The sequence below is a fragment of the Micromys minutus genome (assembly GCF_963924665.1).
Source record: "Micromys minutus genome assembly, chromosome: 2".
Lineage (NCBI taxonomy): Eukaryota > Metazoa > Chordata > Mammalia > Rodentia > Muridae > Micromys > Micromys minutus.
In genome coordinates, this window is record NC_137971.1 from 46755710 (window position 1) to 46771256 (window position 15547).

General features: G+C 37.4%; 1 pseudogene across 1 annotated transcript; it reads left to right on the forward strand.

The window, feature by feature from the left end:
• The first annotated feature begins 11025 nt into the window (after nt 1–11025).
• On the forward strand, nt 11026–12188 carry LOC308416865 (small ribosomal subunit protein eS1-like; annotated as a pseudogene). Its single transcript has 2 exons — nt 11026–11124; nt 11502–12188. The product of its transcript is annotated as a small ribosomal subunit protein eS1-like (transcript).
• The last annotated feature ends 3359 nt before the right edge of the window (nt 12189–15547 follow it).

The window sequence follows — 15547 nt, forward strand, 5'->3', positions numbered from 1 at the left end:
AAGAGAAGAGGAAAAATGTTTAAAATCTGTACATTTATCTTTGTTTTGTAAAATAAAGTTGTTTAAAAAAAATAAAAAAAAGAGAAGAGGGACTCACTGTGTAGCCCTGCTTGGCTTTGAACTCACATAGATCTTTCTTCCCCAAACTCCACCAATACTGGCATGGAAGACATATCTTACATCACATGTTTTCTCTCGCAACCGACACACTCTGGGCTCTATGATGTTGGAAGCATACAGAACTATAGACTTGGTGGTAAATGATAAGAAATGATCTTATGTGGGAAAAAATAGCAGGTAACCAGAATGTCAAACACGGTCTTTTTCTTTTCAGTACTTACACATGCTAGGCAAATGCTTAACGGTGGAATCTATGTCTAAAATTTTTGGTTTTACTTTTTATATCAACAGAAGATCTCACCAGGTTGACTAGGTTGGCTTTCAACTGGAGATCCTCCTTTTTCAGTTCCTGAATATTTGAGACCATAGGTTTATGTTAGTGGTTTTAAACCAAAACCCTTTTCTGAGGAAGAATTTATCTTCTACACATTTAGCAAGTCACTGTCTATTGGGTCCTTATTTTGTGATAGGCATAATTTCCTAAAATTTTCATATAGTATCTGAGCTGTTTTAGCACATTTCTATGAACACCATTTCCTGTAAGTTGTAGATGAGGGAACTGAGACATTGGGTGTCTAAGGCATTACCTACATTCTCATAGCTGTTAAACAACAGTGGTTAGATCCAGAAAACTCCAATATTCTTTCTGTTAACACTAGATATAGCAAATAAATATTAAAAATAGTACACTTATTGAATTAAATTAATTAATTCTTAACCAGTGAAGCTGTTGATTAACACAGATTTTAAAAATAATATTGAACTAAGGGGAGAGGGTGATAGTAAAGGACATTATAACAAGATTTGCAAAAAAAAATTTACATTGACTTAACTAACTATATATTTTCCTTCTCTAGTGAAGGAATACACCATTCCCAGTTTTAAAAAAATCCACTCTTTGAGCATATCTCAGTCAGGGGGGCAGGGGTAGCAGTTGAGAAGAAATAAGGCAGGCATAGAGGCTGTGAAAAGTTGATTTTATAACAGGGTAAACTCATGAGCAGTAAGATCACTGGGCTGCCCAGACTGACCCATGCTGTCCTTACTTCTGTCGGCCATAGCTCTCACTCAGAAGTTTCTGGAAGGTGGGCTATTGGTGGTTACTTGCTCTACAGCAGTATGGGAAAGTTAACAGCACCCACTTCCCACCTCCCGATCTGGACTCTGCTCTAGATCCTGGCGAAAGTCATTACACACCTTTCCTCCTCTGAAGAAATATTCCTACAGGGGGCTGTTCACTCCAAATTCTGATTTGTCCATCAAACTTCTGGCCATCCATCCATGATAAGAGAATTGCTTCCACTTGAGGTCCACTTAAATACCTTCTGAGACCCACTGTGTAAAAAATATCACTAATTAACAGTCCAAGTAATAGTTCTCCAGTGTAATGGTAATGGGAAAAGTGAGATTTCCCCTGGTGATTTTACTTATACATGGAGATTCTTCATTCAGAAAATGTTTTTAGAACAAGAGGTCACTAGAATAAGGCTGTGCCTCATATATTTTCTTCAAATACTTATAGATTGACTTTTACCTTTTCTGTTGCCTATGGGATGCTGAATTATGTATATTTCATTCAGAAGGTTATTAGGAATACTTTAACTCACAGGTATCATTATAATATTAGTGTCCATGACTTAAAATATTCTACTCTCAATTCACTTCAATTAGATTATTTTTTTCAACTAGACTAAACCGATATTGGACTGGATGTGCAGATATTTCAATAAACAAATACTTGAGCCATTATTTCTAATCTGAGTTTCTACATTTTTATTTTTACTTAGTTTTAAAGTTTCAAAATACTAAGATTTTTTCACATTAAATTTAATATCTTAATTTCTTTCATTCACCATTCAGGCAATTATCTATTTTTCTCAACTTGACATTTTTAATAACCCAATCTATACTTTAATTTTTTGGTATAAAGAGGTTATTTTTCTTTGTTGTTTATTCTAAAGCACAATGCTGTTCTTAATTTTACACAGGTATATGAACACCATTTCCTATAAGTTGTAGATGGGGAAGCTGAGACATTAGATGTCTAGCTTAATTACATACATTCTCATAGCTGTTAAACAACAGTGGTTAGATCCAGAAAACTCCAATATTCTTTCTGTTGACACTAGATTTAACAAATTAAAATTCCAAAACAGTACACTGATTGCATTAAATTAATTAATTCTTAATCGGTGAAGCTCTTGATTAACATGGCTTTTGTTATAACTGTAGCTTGTAACTTTATAATTTGTAACAATTACTTTCTCATATATTATATATGAAGATCACCAGCCAATTTGGATTTAATGTGATGTTTCTAACATTGCATGTGATAGGCAGGATTCAAGACTGTTCTGTAGGTTGCATATATTTTAAATTTTGCCTTTATTCATACTATACTAAAATTACTTCTTTCTACATTATATTTCTACTAAACTGTTAAGTTCCTAAGAAGGTAGCTATACAGTAATATATATACATATTATTATGTATATATATACATATTATGTATATATATATATATATATATGTATGTGTGTGTGTGTGTGTGTGTGTGTGTGTGTGTTATGGTTTGTATATGCTCACCCCAGGGAGTGGCACTATTAGAAGGTGTGGCCCTGTTGGAGTAGGTTGTGGCCTTGTTAGAGTAGGTTTGTCACTGTGGGTATGGGCTTAAATACAGAGTATCTAATAAAAAAGGAGAAAAATAAACGAATCTTATCCTAGCTGCTTGGAAGCCAATATTCTGCTAGCAGCCTTCAGATGAAGTTGTAGAACTCTCATCTCCTCCTGCACCGTGAGTGTGTGGATTCTGCAATGTTCCTTCCTTAATGATAATCGACTGAACCTCTGAACCTATAAGCCAGCCCCAACTAATTGCTGTCCACGTAAGAGTTGTCTTGGTAAACAAAAACTCTGAGTTCAAGGCTAGCCTGAGACAGAACAAGTTCTAAGTGAAGAAAAAGTCCAGGTGTGTGAGAAGATGTAACTATCCTTTGAGAGACTTGAGACCCTAGGGAATAGAGATGCCTGGTGGGGTGTGGGGAGTTTCAGGGGCATGCACATCCCATTGGAGATGGGGGCATAGGGATGAGATGAGGATCTGTCAGAGGGCAGATCAGGAGGAGGATAAGGTTTGGACTGTAAAAAAAATTAAGGATCATAATAAAAATAAATAAATATATTTTTGATTTGCATATGCATATACATACACAAATATATATTAATTCATGTGTTTATGTGTCTCATGTGTTTGTTTGTGTGTATGTGTGTGTGCATGTGTGTGTGTCTGTCTGTGTATGTAGATTCCTACCAACCTGTATGTTTAGCTGGTTGTGCAGGATTGGAATAATGGAACCAAAGATACAATAAAATTCTAAAAACTTTGCCTCAAAAAAAAAAGGTACATACCTTTAATTCCAACATTGATAAAATTAAACAAGGAGAGGAGGGCATGTTCTACCCCCAAGTAAGCAGCAGAACTTAGCAACTTTTCCCATGTAGCTCTGACTTTAGAGTCAAGAATAGAAGGGACTACTGGGACAATTGATGCTGGTTAGCTAGAGATAATAAATTAATGGCAATCAAGAAGAGACAAGCATCACTGAGGTGAAATCTTCTGGAAAGTGTTTTCTGAGAGCACAAAGAAACTGTGCTCCAGAGATGGCCAAGTTTGTACCTCATGCTGCAGCTGGACTTGGTAATGTGTAAGAATCACTCAGGTGGTACTGGTTTTGAAGGCATGAAGGTATCATCAAGGGCAGCGGAAACTGTGCACTGTGAGAGGCTATGGAAGGTGCAGCCTCAGTTGTAGTTGGTAGCCCAGGACTAAAGGGGTCATGCAAGGGAGATTAGGCTTGGCACAATGAAGAGAGTCTATGAGAGGTTATTGGAGAAGACTAGGTGCAGTGGAAGATCCCAGAGTGTTGGAGATCCTAGTACCATGGGATGATCACTGAGAACAGCAGCAGTAGTGAAGTAGATCAACCTGAGCTTAGAGTGCTAGAGAGGGCAGAGCTGAAGAAGTGATGCCAGGCCCTTGGAGAAACCCAGAAGATCATGTGTGGATTCCAGCCATTGAAGAAAGAAGCTGTAACATTAAAGTTGACGTGGAGATCCCAAGAAGTTTGAGATGCCAGAGGTATGGGCTATCTGCTGAGGAAAGTTGCTAATAAGAAGTGGAACCAGCCAAAGAGAAAAAAGTTGGTTGTAGTCAACAAAAATGAAAAGAGAGTTGGAGATCTGAAGATTGCTTTGACATCAGACATGGAGATGCAGAGTTTGAAGTTTGTCCAGATGTTTTCCTGTTTTGCTTTAGGAATTACAGTTAATAGATCAGATGAATCTCAGGAGACATTGTTGAGATTGCTATAGACTATGGGGACTTTTGAAGTTGGACTACATGTATTTTACATTATGCTATGTTTAGGTATGGATGACACAGATTCATATGTTTTAACAAGCCTATGGGGACCAGGGAATGGAATGTGATGGTTTGTATATATACTTGGCCCAGGGAGTGGTACTATTAAAAGGTGTGTCCCTGTTGGAGTAGGCATGTCACTTTGGGTGTAGGCATTACCTTATCCTAGATACCTGGAAGAGAGTATTCTGCTAGCAGCCTTCAGATGAAGATATAGAAATCTCAGCTCCTCCTGCACCATGCCTACCTGGATGTTCCCATGTGCCCACCTTGGTGATAATAGGCTGAACCTCTGAAGCTGTAAGCCAGCCCCAATTAAATATTGTCCTTATAAGAATTGCCTTTGTCATGGTTTCTTTTCAAAGCAGTAGAACCATAACTAGAATCTTATTTCTGAGCCCATTAAAAAGTACCTACTAAATAGTACATACTTCTTAAAACAGTATCTCACATAACCCAAGCTGGTAAGCAATCACTCTACTATATGAGCTAAATCTGAAGCTCTAAATGTTGTGGACTTTATCTCCTTGGTTGTAAATATAGTCTATCATTGATTTATTAATCCTCTGTCACAGTGGCTACTGAAGAATCTAAATGGACCAATCAAGGGACAGATAGATTCCTGGAATGTTGAAAACTTCTAGATACTTTGGATGACTCTTTTGATAGCTGTGTGGAGAAGAAAATCTTTGGAACATGCTCTGTGGAAGTAGCAGCTGCACTTGTAATTGCAGCAACAATGAAACTGGCCCCTAGACTGACATCAGTCTTAGAATACCAGTGCAGAATACATTCACTAAAATGTCACCACATGTGAGTCTAGATCATTTTGCTTGTCAACATGCCAAGATGGTAGGTGTGTGAGGCCTTTTCTTCACTGGAAAAGTGCCTCCCTTTATTGTACTCTCCTTTCTCTTCTTTGTCTTCCTTCTGTGTGGTGGCTACTCCAAGTTCAGCCAATTATTCCAAGCAGTCCAAGCCAGACAGTTCACAATCCTAGAAAGAATGATAATTCTTATTTCCATTTCATTTGTTTTAATCACAGACTGAGGATATGCTCAATACTTAGAATTTTAATATGGCTATAAATCAGTCATTGGGTTGTGGCTCATTCCTGTCATGTTACACTATTGTAAAGTCACATACTGAAGAATGAAACATGTAACCTATTTACTTACCCTTTGAATCTCTATTCCATCACATGATAGTCATTCTTATGTGTTAAGATCTAAGGGTAAAGTCATTAACTCAGGATTTTATTGTTCCCTAGTCTTGGATATATTAACTTCATAAGAACTTTTGTTTGAAGCTTTGGTTTTTGAGACAGGGTTTCTGTATCCTAGGGTTGCTCTGAAATATCCTATAGTAGCCTAAACTAGTTTCATATTCATTAAAATTCTCCTGACTCAGTACCACAAATTCAGTGATTATAGTTGTGCACTACCACTCTGTCATTTGTTTCTAGGCAGTATTTTTAAGCTGTGGTATTTGTGGAGTTCTGAAATTCTATTGGGGCGAATCCCATCATTTATCTCTGTGTTGTGCAGTCCTCTTCATGACAGATTTTTTTTTCACATTGCTCTTGGGGCAGTATCTTTTCTTGACTTGTAACCTCAGTCCTCAACACCTGCTGAGCTGTCCTTGTTCTGATCATCTTATCAGTTCTGATTCTGTGTCTTCTTACTGAGAAGTGGTCCTTTGATCTGCTCTCTCTCTCCCTCCCTTCTTGGTTGATAAACTCTGATCCTCTAAATGCCATAGAGATTCGAGTGATTTTCCTAGGGTCTTTATCACACAGAGATTTTCCTTGTTGTGTGTGCTCTTCTGTTGTTCTATTCATACAAGAAGGATACTAACAGTTGCATGGCAAGCCCACACCCCATTATTGATGAGCCAAATTAGTGCCTGCTGATCTAAACTTTCTCAAGAACTTCTGAATCTTTCAAATAATCCATGAGTGATGGAATCATCTTGCAAACTAACACACCGACTACTAATTCACACCAGCTGAAGGCATTATTCATTCTGTGATGGTGAGGATCTCTATTTGAGTTTATTCAGTTTGACACGTGGTGAGTCCATTTTGTCTCACACTTGAGCCAAAAAATTTGAACAGACTTGGAATGTCCAAGTTTGTGGTTAATGAATGTAGGATGCCCAGGTTAGACCTTTGTATTTTTTCTATACCACTTGTGGTTATAAAACATTGGCATACTTATTTATGCCCTTCTGCCTCTTATTTTAATGTAACAATGAGTGCCTAATAATAATGCATCTCCCTGGGGATTGGAGGGACTGAATAAGCACACAACAGTGCCTGGAAGCTCAGAAAGGCCCCGGATACACTATCACCACAGGCAGATCTGGTATATCATTAGTATTCACTGTCACAGCTATATGGGGAATTTATAGATGCCTCTCTTTCTTACAAGTTGATGTGTATCAGGTGCCAAACATTCAGGCAGGTTCTAAGCATCTGTGTAGTGGGAGCTGCTGTGTTGGCTTGTTGAAAACCAACAGATTTGATAATAAGAAAGCAGTGAGCTCAAAGAAACTTGAAGAGACTTGTGGGTTCAATTTCTCAGGTTCCATGAAGGCAATCTGGTGGTTTCCACAGGGGGGTCATATGCACACAGTTTGGGTCTTTGTCACTGCTGAAGATTGAAGGCCTGGAAGATATGTCCAGATCGGATAGAGTGTTATTGGCAGCCTGCCCATCCTCCCCTCCAGAAAGAGGACTTATTATCTCAGAATACAGATAAATGTTCTCCATGGAGGGGTGGGAGATATTTCTATTTCTGTCTTTATGGCTTTTCCTGTCCTAAGAATTCTCAAACACTGCACAGTCATTTTGATGTGGGAAAAAAAAAAAGCAATTTTCTAAAAACATTTACTGTGAACTTAATATGACTACATAATCATAATAGTCAATTTCATGTTACAACAGTGATGATGAATGGTGTTTTCTAATATTAGGCTTATCTTGTGTTAAAAACATGTTTATTTGTCCTTCAGGACAATTGGGCCAACTCAATACTTAACTGCTTTAAGTTAGCATTAATCCTCAAGGTAAAACATGCCATTTTTAGTTCTTATGACTTGAACTTACTTGATTACTTTGACTTAAAGCCTTTTCATTTTATATTTCATAACTTTACAAGAATTTTGTAATTATCTGGTTATTTCCTAAGTAAATAGATGAAATTTTCATCAAATGTTAATTTAGGATTGACAAATGTGGCTCAGGAGAGGAATCATATGTTTGGTATATTCAATATCCTGGTTCAGTTCCCAGCAACATATACACATACACACATATGCACGCATGTGTAGTCTCTTAAATATACATGCATGTATGTACACACATGCATCTACACACATGTATATACACACAGTAACTGTTCATCAATGAGTTTTTGCATTATTCCCTTCAGACTGTTTTCTTTGTCATATAACTTTGTTTAGGTAGTCCACTAATGATATTTAAAGTCATCAAAGTTTCAACTTACTTTCCTTTGTAACTCAATCCATTGATTTTAAGCTCACTACATACTTCTTCATTTACAAATACAAATAAATTTTATTTTCTTGGATTCTATAATGGTTTTCATCTTATAGGTTCATGTGTTTAAACATCCTGTATCTAGATGATGGTGTTCTTTGGGGACATTTTGGAACCTTTGGGTTGGGACCTAGCTGGAGAAAGTGTGTCACTGGGCAGCAGGCTTTGAGGTTTATAGCCTGTGTCTCTTGAGATGTGTCTCTCTCTGCCTCTTGACTACATTGTGCTCTTGCTACTCTAAACACTAGTTGTTGTAACTGCTCCACTGCTATGCCTTTCCCATCATGATGGACTATTTTCCTTAAAAGTCATGAGCTAAAACTAAACTTTTCCTCTCTTAAGCTACTTCTACATTCTGACACCGTGGTATGTAAATTAAAGTAATATACAAAGTCCATTTAAAATTTTGATTGAAATTAATTTTACCAAACTGAATAGTTAAAAAGGCAAGTTTTTGCATTTTTCTATCAAATCAAGGAATTATCATTTCTTAAAATTCAATATACCATTTCCACCATCTGTTTAGCTATTTTTGACTTTATATCACAACATGATGAATCTCCATAGTGATTATTCAAGCCTTCCTATCCATCCCAGTCCCCCATCACTAATTATAAGAACACTATCTATAAAGGAAGAAAACCCACTTTGTTCTCATCTTCAAATCATCTATAGAATACAGTGTATATATCACTCAAGTTTTTGTGTATGAATTGAACAAACTATGTTATTTTCAAAGAAATAAATGTATTTTATATGCTGCATCAAGGGAATCTGCTTGTATCTTATAGTTTTTTATTTTTAATATCTATTTTCAATTATGTGTATGTGTGTGGAAGAGGGGTTATGTACACACACATGTAGGTGCCTGTGTGGTCAGAAAAAAATAGGTTGTATTCTTTCTTAAGTTATAGTTACAGGTGGTTGTTGGGGGTTGGGAATTAAACTTGGGTCTTCTGCTAGGGCTCTCAATGTTCTTAACAGATGAGACGTCTCTCCAGTCCCATAGTCTTATCATCCAATGTTTTCTCTGTCTCTAGGCTTCTTCCAGTACTTTGTACCTGGCCTGGAAAGAATAATTATGGGATTTGAAGGAAACAATCTCACATTGTAAGAAGTCATGTTTTCTTTGCTGTGTTAAAGGAAGATGGGTTAATGGTTGCTAGAACCCTTCATGGCTATATTCCCAACTCAGTACAGAATATTGATTTTATATTCTAAATTAGTAAAACAGTATAATATATCCTAATACTCTGTTTTGTAAATACTCTAACATTTTATTTCCAGCATATTGAGACAGAAAATTAAGGCTAAAAAGGGTATTTTCGGTGTCTCATAGATTATATGGATTATATATAGATGCCTTCTAGAGATTAGCAACTGATGAGGAGGGAGATGAGCTCATGAATTTCCAGGAATTTTATAGTAACTAGAGAACAGCAAATTGGCTGATTTGGAAAACTAAACACTGAACAAAAGTCACTGGGAATGATTTTGTAAAAATGCTCTCATGTGTCCCTCAACAGAGGAGTGGATACAGAAAATGTGATACATTTACACAATGGAGTACTACTCAGCTATTAAAAATATGACTTCATAAAATTCATAGGCAAATGAATGGAACTAGAAAATATCATCCTGAGTGAGGTAACCCTATCTCTCTCTCTCTCTCTCACACACACACACACACACACAAACACACACAACCCACACATTGTATGCAATCACTGATAAGTAGATATTAGCCCAAAAGCTTGGATTATACAAGGTACAATCCATAGACCACATGAAGCTCAAGAAGAAGGATAGTCAAAGTGTGGATGCTTCAGTCCTTCTTAGAAGGTGGAACAAAATATTCACAGTAGGAAATATGCTAAGAGAGTTTGGAACAGAGACTGAAGGAAAGGCCATCCAGAGACTTTCCCACCTGGGGATCCATCCCATATACAGATGCCAAACCCAGACAATATTGCTGATGCCAAGAAGTGCATGCTGACAGGAACCTGATATAGCTGTCTCCTGAGAGGCTCTGACAAATACAGAGGTGGTTACTCGAAACCAACCATTGAACTGAGAACAGGGTCCCCAACAGAGGAGTTCGAGAAAGAATTGAAGGAGCTAATGGGATTTGCAACCTCATATGAACAACAATACCAACCAACCAGAGCTTTCAGGGACTAAACCACTATCCAAAGGGTTCACATGGACAGACCTAGGGCTCCAACTGCATATGTAACAGAGGATGGTCTTGTTGGGCATCAATGGCAGGAAGAGTCCTTAGTCCAGCCAAAGCTCGATGCCCCAGTGTAAGGGAATGTCAGGGCAGGGAGGCAGTAAGAGGTGCATGGGTGAGGGAGCACCCTCATGGAAGCAGGGGAGGGGATAGGAGTTTATTGATGCGAAACCAGGACAGGTGATAGCATTTGAAATGTAAATAAAATTTACCCAATATAAAAAATCAAAGCTAAACAAACAAACAAATAAATAAATAAATAAATGTACTCATGTTCAAATCAGAGAATAAAGCTTTGCACAAAAAAATAATGTTTTGGGTCAAGATTAACATGAAAATTTAAACTCAGTAATTCAACAATGTGCAAAAGTACAAATGTTGAGAATAAAGTAACAATGAAACAGAAATTTTACTTTGGAAGATTTTATTCATATGAAAACTATTTAAGTGAGAGAAGTTTACAACTATTCCTCACACAATTTACAAAAGGTTGACCTGAATATTTAACAATTTCAGTATCTGTTCCAAATAGGTGAAATATTGCCGCCTCAGGAATCCTTAACAGTAACTACAAATCTTTTTAATCTTTAGTATATAGTCTCAAAATATATGAGTAAGATCAGTGGGTGCATCTGTATAATTTCAGGTGCCATCGTGACAGAATTTAGAAATAGCTTAATCCCTTTTGGCTCTCGGATCGGCACCATGGCAGTTGGGAAGAACAAGCACCTGACGAAAGGAGGCAAGAAGAGAGCTAAGAAGAAAGTGGTTGATCCATTTTCTTTCTTTTTTTTTTAACAACTTTATTTTACAAAACAAAGATAAATGTACAGATTTTAAGCATATTTGCATAAAATTATACAATACATTTTTGTCAGTACTTGTTTTTTTTTTTAAAGGTTTGATAGTGTGATAAAGATCCCACCAGTAACAATGGGCATAAAGTACATGTAAAACAAGATGCAACCTGGAAATAGTCAAAGTTTTCTTGGTGTGTAAAGATTTTTTTTTTTTTTTTTTTTTACAATGAGCAGACAGTACATGTAATACAGGGTACAACCCAGAATTTGTCAATGTGTTCTTGGTGGGTAAGGATTGAGCATGACTATTTTTTTTGTTTTGTTTTGTTTTCTTTTTTTCTTGGACTTCATACATTTTCTAAGAAAGACTGGTACAATGTGAAAGCTCCAACAATGTTTAATATTAAGAACATTGGAAAAACACTAGTCACAAGGACTCAAGGAACCAAAATTGCATCTGATGGCCTGAAGAGTCGTGTGTTTAAAGTAAGCCTTGCCGATCTATAGAATGACAAAGTTGCATTTATAAAATTCAAGCTAATTACTGAGGATGTTCAGGGCAAAAACTGTCTGACTAACTTCCATGGCATGACTAACTTCCGGGACAAAATGTGCACCATGGTCAAAAAGTGGCAGACCATGACCATGTTGATGTCAAGACGACCGGTGGGTATTTACTCTGACTTTTCTGGGTTGATTTCACTAAAAAACACAACAAGCAGATAAGAAAGATGTCCTATGGACAGCACCAGCAGGTCCACCAGATCTGGAAAAAGTTGATAAAGATCATGACCCAAGAAATGCAGACAAATGACTTGGTTAATAAACTGATTCCAGACAGCATTGGGAAAGACATAAAAAAAGGCTTGCCAGTCCATTTATCCTCTGCATGAGGTCTTTGTTAGAAAAGTAAAAATGTTGAAGAAACCCAGCTTTGAATTGGGAAAACTCATGGAGCTCCATGGTGAAGGCAATAGTGCTGGCAAAACAACTGGTGAAGAGAATGGTGCTGAAGTTGAACGAGCTGATGGATATGAACCACCAGTCTAAGAATCCATCTAAAGCCCAGATTTTATAATAGTGACAAACAAAAAGTCCTATTTGTGAAAAGAAAGAAAGGAAGGAAGGAAGGAAGGACGGAAGAAAAGAAATAGTTTAAGCTGTTCCAGTCCAGAGACAGAGTCAGGTCTCCACGATCAGCACACAGGGCCTGCCCACAGACTGCTGAGCACCCAAAAGAGCCTCACAAGCAATCTCCCATCTAAGCCCACGGGTGAGAACATGGGCGAGCCCCCCACTGACCCTCTACTGTTTATCCAGGGAGAGACCACCTGGATCTCTCGGGTCCAAGGTAGCATGGTGCTCTATGGGAACGTGTCTGTTCCGGCTCAGAGACACCACCATCAGGACTTGGGGCCTGCCCGAAGACTGCTGAGCACCCAGAAGAGCCTCAAAAGCACTCTCCCACTTAAGCCCACAGAGACAGAGCCTAGTCACTGCCATCAGACCCACAGGAGTGTCAAGCTCCAGTAACAGACAACAAGATCACCTATAACCACAGATAACAAGATGGCCAGAGGAAAGCACAAGAACATAAACAATGGAAACCAAGGCAACCTGGCAACATCAGAACGCAGTTCTCCCACAAAAGCAAGTAGTGGATTTCCTAACACACTAGAAAAACAAGATATGTACTTAAAATTATACTTCATGACAATGATGGAGGTCCTCGAGAAGCACATGAATAACTCCCTTAAAAAATGTAAACAAGTAGAATCCCTTAAAGAGGAAATCGCTTAAAGAGCTACAGAAAAACACAACCAAACAGGTGAAAGAATTGAAAATGAAAATAGAAACAATAAAGAAATCACAAAAGGAGACAACCTTAGAGATAGGAAACCTAGGAAAGAAATCCGGAGTCATAAATGCAAGCATCACCAAAAGACTACAAGAAATCATCAGATATAAGGAGAAGAGGAAATTCAAGAAATCATCAGATGAAAGCCTATACTCAAGCACACTGGAAAATCTAGAGGAGATGGACAACTTTCTACACAGATGCCAGGTATCAAAGTCAAATCAGGATCAGATAAACCATATACATACACACATAACACCTAAAGAAATAGAAGCAGTCATCAAAAGCCTCACAACCTAAAGAAGCCCAGATGGGTTCAGTGCAGAATTCTATCAGACTTTCATTGAAGGCCAATACTCTCTAAAACTATCCCACAAAATAGAAACAGAAGGAACACTACCCAACTCATTCTTCAAAGCCCCAATTATGCTCATACCTGAACCACACAAAGACCCTACAAAGAAAGAGAACTTCAGACCAATTTCCCTCATGTACATTGATGCAAAAATACTCAATAAAATTCTTGCAAACTGAATCCAAGAACACATCAAAACAATCATTCGCCATAATCAAGAAGGGATGTAGGGATGGTTCAATATATGGAAATCTGTCAAGATAATCCACTGTATAAACAAACTCATAGTAAAAAAAAACACACACACACACAATAATTTTGCTAGATGCTGAGAAAGCATTTGACAAAATTTAACATCCCTTAATGTTAAAAGTCTTGGAAAGACAAAAAATTCAAGGCCCATGCCTAATCATAGAAAAAGCAATATGCAGCAAACCAGTTGCCAACATCAAACTAAATGGTAATAAAATTGAAGCAATACCACTAATATCAGGGACTAGACAAGGTTGCCCACACTGCCCTAACATATTGAAGATAGGACTGGAAGTACTGGCCAGAGCAATTAGACAGCAAAAGAAAGTCAAAGGAATACAAATCAAAAAGGAAGAAGTCAAAATATTACTATTTGCCGAGCATATGATAGTATACTTAAGTGACCCCAAAAATTCCACCAGAGAACTTCTACAGCTGATAAACAACTTCAGCAAAGTGTCTGGTTATAAAATTAACTCAATCAAATAAGTAGCCTTTTTCTATTCACAGGATAAACATGCTGAGAAACAAATTAGAGGAAAGAAACACTTCACAGGGGTCACAAATAATACTAAATAACTTGGTGTGACCTTAACTAAGCAAGTGAAGAATATGTATGACAAGAACTTCAAATCTCTGAAGAAGGAAATTGAAGAAGATCTCAGGAGATGAAAAGATCTTCCATGTTCATTGATTGGAATGATCAACATTGTAAAAATGGTCATCTTGCTGAAAGCAATCTACTTAATGCAATTCCCATCAATATTCCAACTCAATTCTTCATAGAGTTAGAAAGAGAAATTTGCAAATTCATTTGGAATAACAAAAGACCTAGGATAGCAAAAACTATTCTACACACACACACACACACACACACACACACACACACACACAGACACACACACACACACACACAAACAAACAAACAAAAACCTCCTGGGGCAATCACCATCCCTAACCTCAAGCTATATTACAGATCAATCTTGATTAAAAGACCGTATGGTATTGGTACAGAGATAAGCAGGTAGATCAATGGAACAGAAGCGAAGACCCAGAAATGAACCCACACACCTCTTGTCATTTTATCTTTGACAAAGGAGCTAAAAACATTCAATGAAAAAAGGACAACCTCTTCAACAAATGGTGCTGGTTCCACTGGCAGTCAGCATGCAGAAGAGTGCAAATTGATCCTTTCTTATCTCCTTGTACAAAGCTCAAGTACAAGTGGATCAAAGACCTCTATGTAAAACCAGACACACTAAAACTAATAGAACAGAAAATGAGGAAAATCTTAGAACACATATGCCCAGGGAAAACTTTCCTGAACAGAAAACCAATAGCTTATCCTCTAAGATCAAGAATCAACAAATAGGACCTCATGAAATTGCAAAGCTTCTGTAAGACTATGGATACTGTCAAAAAGACAAAATGGCAACCAACAGATTGGAAAAAGATCTTTACTATTCCTACATCTGATAGAGGAGTAGTATCTAATATATACAAAGAACTCAAAAAGTTAGACTCTAGAGAATCAAATAATCCTATTCAAAAGTGGGGTACAGAGCTAAACAAAGAATTCTCAACTGAGTAATATAGAATGGCTGAGAAGCACCTAAAGAAATGCTCAACATCCATCCCTAGTTATCAGGGAAATGCAAATCCAAAAAAATGCAAATGGAATCCTGAGATTCCACCTCATACCAGTCAGAATGGCTAAGATAAAAAATTCAGGTGACATCAGATGCTGCAGAATATTTGAAGAAAGAGGAATACTCCTTCACTGTTGGTAGAATTGAAAACTGATACAACCACTCTGGAAATCAGTCTGATGGTTCCTCAGAATATTGGACAAAGTACTACCTCAAGAACCAACTATTCCACTCCTGGGCATATACCCAAAAGTTTCTCCAATATGTCACAAGGACACATGCTCCACCATATTCA